The 4,186-nt window shown below is 29.0% G+C and overlaps 1 long non-coding RNA gene across 1 annotated transcript; it reads right to left on the bottom strand.

Moving 5' to 3' along the window:
* Positions 1 to 1,616: 1,616 nt before the first annotated feature.
* Positions 1,617 to 2,142, bottom strand: LOC124919393. Its single transcript, XR_007097573.1, has 3 exons — positions 2,089 to 2,142; positions 1,957 to 2,006; positions 1,617 to 1,753 (listed from the first exon to the last, which is right to left on the bottom strand). It is a non-coding gene; the product is annotated as an uncharacterized LOC124919393 (long non-coding RNA).
* Between the last annotated feature and the right edge of the window lie 2,044 nt (positions 2,143 to 4,186).

Consider the following 4,186-nt stretch of genomic DNA (forward strand, 5'->3'; position numbering starts at 1 on the left):
GATATTAAGATTGTTCATTACAAAATTTGAAGAATAAACTTTGAGAATTCTTGAAGATCAATATACCGATTTGAAAACACCATTTCAACCAAATATGAATCTACATTGGATTATGTTTCACATGCCTTAATGAATGATATGCATGACCTAGAATTCTATATAACCCAATTTAAAAATACATTTTATATCTAGTTTTGTATCTAGATAAAGCCAGAAACATAAATAAGTTTTTCAGTTTAACAATGACTAATCGATTTGGGTTATTTGAATAATCTTCAAATAATCCAAAAACTTTTACCCACTCTCTTATCAATTAATTTATCAGCCAAAATACTAATAAATGTTATGTCTGTTCACCAAATAACAACTTTTTATAATTTCAATCCGTAAAAGTGTCATCAATAGTTTAACTATATAAAGTCAGACAAAAAAAATAGTATTTCCAATGCAGAATTGTCAAAATAATAGCCTTGGAAATAAAAATATCTAGTTTAAAGATGGTTTTCAAATTCTATGAGACAATTCATATGCAAAATAAAGACTTGAAATAACCAATAAAGATCATGGGACATAAAGTATAAACTATTTAAAGTAGAATACCTTAGTGAATATACTTAAGTCAATAATATATAATATTATTAATTATATAAAGATCGACAATAACAATTGTCGAATTTCTTTGATAATCATGATTAATAAGAATGTTTGGTGCACATATCTATCACTAACAAATATTTCTATAAACAATTATCTCTAGCAGATATCATATATGTTATATAGAAACATTCAATCAATCAACAATCAAACAAAGATAGACAAGACAAACCTGGAATGGATTAAATCCAAAAATAGAACTTAGAATAAGTTCTAACAACAATACTACAGCCAGTCATCAATACTGTCAAAAGAAAAAACCAAATACAGAGGATTAATTTTCCTTTTATAGTATTATAGCTCAAACATAAAAGTATAAAACTGTAATACCTTGGTCTTAGTATAAAAAACAAAAAAAAAATAATAAACATATAAGATATTATTGAAAATAATAAACATATAAGATATTCATTGTCATATTGATACTACAGAAAACTTTCTATAAAAAATTTGGTATGCCTTCTCCAAACAAAATAATAAATCCGTACCTTTGTAGCAAAAAAAATGTACCTAGCCTTCTCCAAATAGAATGCTTGATGACCCAACTGAACATATTTATTCTGTTCAAACACAAAGAGAACTTTCATAAGAATATATTTCTGATCTTTAGAACAATTAAAAATAACAAGGAATAAAAAAATTAGATCAACTCTAAGCTTACAGCCTAGTTCATATTGTGCATCTGGATCACCCATACTGCAGTCCCCTCTGTTTAAAGTAGACAAACTACCCAGTTATTTGATATAACCATGTCAAAAGAAACAATTTACTAGAAGAGGAGTTAATAGTCAACTAAAAGGGGAATACAATTGTTATCCCTTAAAATATAAAAAAATCAAGGAAGAAGTAAGCCGACAAAACAAAGGAAAAAAGGTACAAGGTTTAGAGCTTGTTATCACTTACACAGATACAAATGCCCCAGGTGTATGAGATTTAAAATGTAACTTTTATAAATAAAAGTATCTAGCTTGTTTATTTGAATTGTCAACCTTCAGGGCTAACTCAAAATTCTCCTTTGCCGTCTGCAATGTCTTTGGGTGATTTCCATAGCCATTTTTTTCATAATAACTTGAAGCTCTGTTCCAACCACCAAGATTATCTGAAAATTGCAGTATAGTCCACAAATTACATCTAAATTCATAAACAAGACAAGTTCATAAAAAGAGATTCCTTAATCCTTAACACTACAGGAATCAATGATCCCCAAAACAATATATGCCATCCTCAAAGAAGATTTTTATGAGTTCATAATTCATCTTGGAAAGAAAAGCCACGGCTATTCCCAGAAGAATAATGTCTCACCATTAATATTCAGGAGCAAGAAGATCACAAATGACGCCCACAAGACATGACTGTTAATATTAAAAACAATACAATTTTAAGCAAATTACGTATTTTTTAATTTAAAAAAATCATATTTGTTTAGATAATAACCTTACTCCTACAACTGTTTTGAAATCATCCTCCAATGACGTTTGGATATACTTTTGAAAGTAAAATTTACTTCCTGGACCCATATAAACCTGCACCAGTAGAACAAATGAAGATCATCATTATCCTCTCTCAATGAATTTTATTCTAAAGAAGAAACTCTTACACTTATGAAACCATTTCGCAACGTTAAATAGTCAGACTTAGTCACTAATCTGAAAATTTGTTGAAAAAAGCATCCATGCAACATATTGTTATCAATGGACCAGCCAAACCAATAAGAGATATAATAAATATCACTACAACAAAACATACTTTCAGCGACCCTTATATGCCAACACATATTAAGCGTAAGTAAAAATTAAAAGAAAAAAACTTTTGCCAACCTTTATATCTATACCACCACCTTTATTTTTTTTATATACCAACTTTGTAACTTTGTTAAAACCTTAATTTAAATATTCTAATTTTTAATAATTTTAATGTTTTATTTTTAAACTTTCTAAATATTTTATTTTACTTTTTTAATTTTTTAAAATTAAATTTGACTTAAGATTTTGTTAACATTAAAATTTAATTAATATTTTTTATATAACATAATTTTTAAACTTTTTATAGTATTATTAATATATGTCTTTTATTTAATTATTATTTAAATTTAATTAAAGTAAAAGTAAAAGTAAAATATGAGAGAGTTCATTAGTTTTTGAAGTGTTAATATGACATTTATCGCACATCGGAGAAAAAGAAGAAGTTTTGGGTATATAAAATATGAGAGAGTTCATTAGTTTCTGAATTGTTTTTAAGGTTATAATGTGCTGGACTATGGGTTCACCTTAAGAGTTTAGAGGGAAAATGTGATAATAGTAGAGATAAAAAAATAACATCTAAAATCAAAATAGAAAAAAACAAATTTTAAAAAAATAGTTTACAAATAAAATAGACTTTTAGCGACGTTTTTTAATTTTGCCAACGCTTAAATAAGCGTTGTTAAAACTTTCGCCTTTCGGCAACGCTTGTACCGACGCTTAAATAATCGTGGTAAAAACTTGCGCCCACCTTGCTTCTGGCGACGCAAGAATAAGTGTCGGTAATGTTTTTAGCGACGCTTTTAAAGGTTGGCAGAAGTCTTTTTAAGCGTCGCCGAAAGTCATTTTTGTTGTAGTGTATGTCTTACAATATAGAAGAAGAATGGACTCCGACTGCAGAAATTAGTGTGAACTCGAACAAATAATGTCTGGTGGGTAAGCCTGAATCTTGAAGGATCCGCACATACCCACAAAAGAGAAAAAAATGTAAATTTCAAACGTTTAATCAAAATTCCTATAATAATAATAAAAAAAATCCTACTGGTGGAAAATTCAAAGTTAGGGGATGTAGTCTCCGAATCCCAATTTTTTCAATTTTTCCAACTACGGATCTTGAAGATACAAAACAATTTATATAAATTTATTCCTCTTGCAATATAATACAAATTTGGTTAGTTTGTGTTTATAGTTAAAATACCCTGAGTTTTGCAACTCCAACTGTGTAATTGGACTGTATAATATCATGAAACAGTGCCAAGAAGAATATGAGTATGTGGAACTGATGAAGATAATTGATTTCTTTAACTACCTACTACCAAAGGCTGAAACCACATTCCAGTTTATTTTATATATGTAGCTAGGATCTATTTTCCATTCATGCTCTCCTCCTAGCTAATATAAACCCTAATTAATCGGAAGACATAGTAGAATTCATTCATTCATTGATTCAATCAATTCACCAGATAAAAAGAAACTCAATTTCGTTTTAAGTAGTAATTGCTGACAAAAAAAAGAGGGAAATCGATACATACTGACGAGACTTCTTCGAATCGATTTTCTCCGATCGTGTATTCTCACAGCATTAGAAGAAGATAAACAAAAGTGATTGCATGTGTGTTGATTGCGACGTCCAGGAGAAGGAGGAGTCGTTAGTGATTACATAGTAGATAGATGGATGAATTCGGTGTAGCTTCACGAGGAAGACATAGCAGGAATATATCATGATGATCTGCTCTCTAAAGATAGGAGGAAGGAAATGGCTACAGAGTCGGTGATTAGGTTAGAATATGAAC

Source organism: Impatiens glandulifera, chromosome 1 (assembly GCF_907164915.1).
Source record: "Impatiens glandulifera chromosome 1, dImpGla2.1, whole genome shotgun sequence".
NCBI classification, from domain to species: domain Eukaryota; kingdom Viridiplantae; phylum Streptophyta; class Magnoliopsida; order Ericales; family Balsaminaceae; genus Impatiens; species Impatiens glandulifera.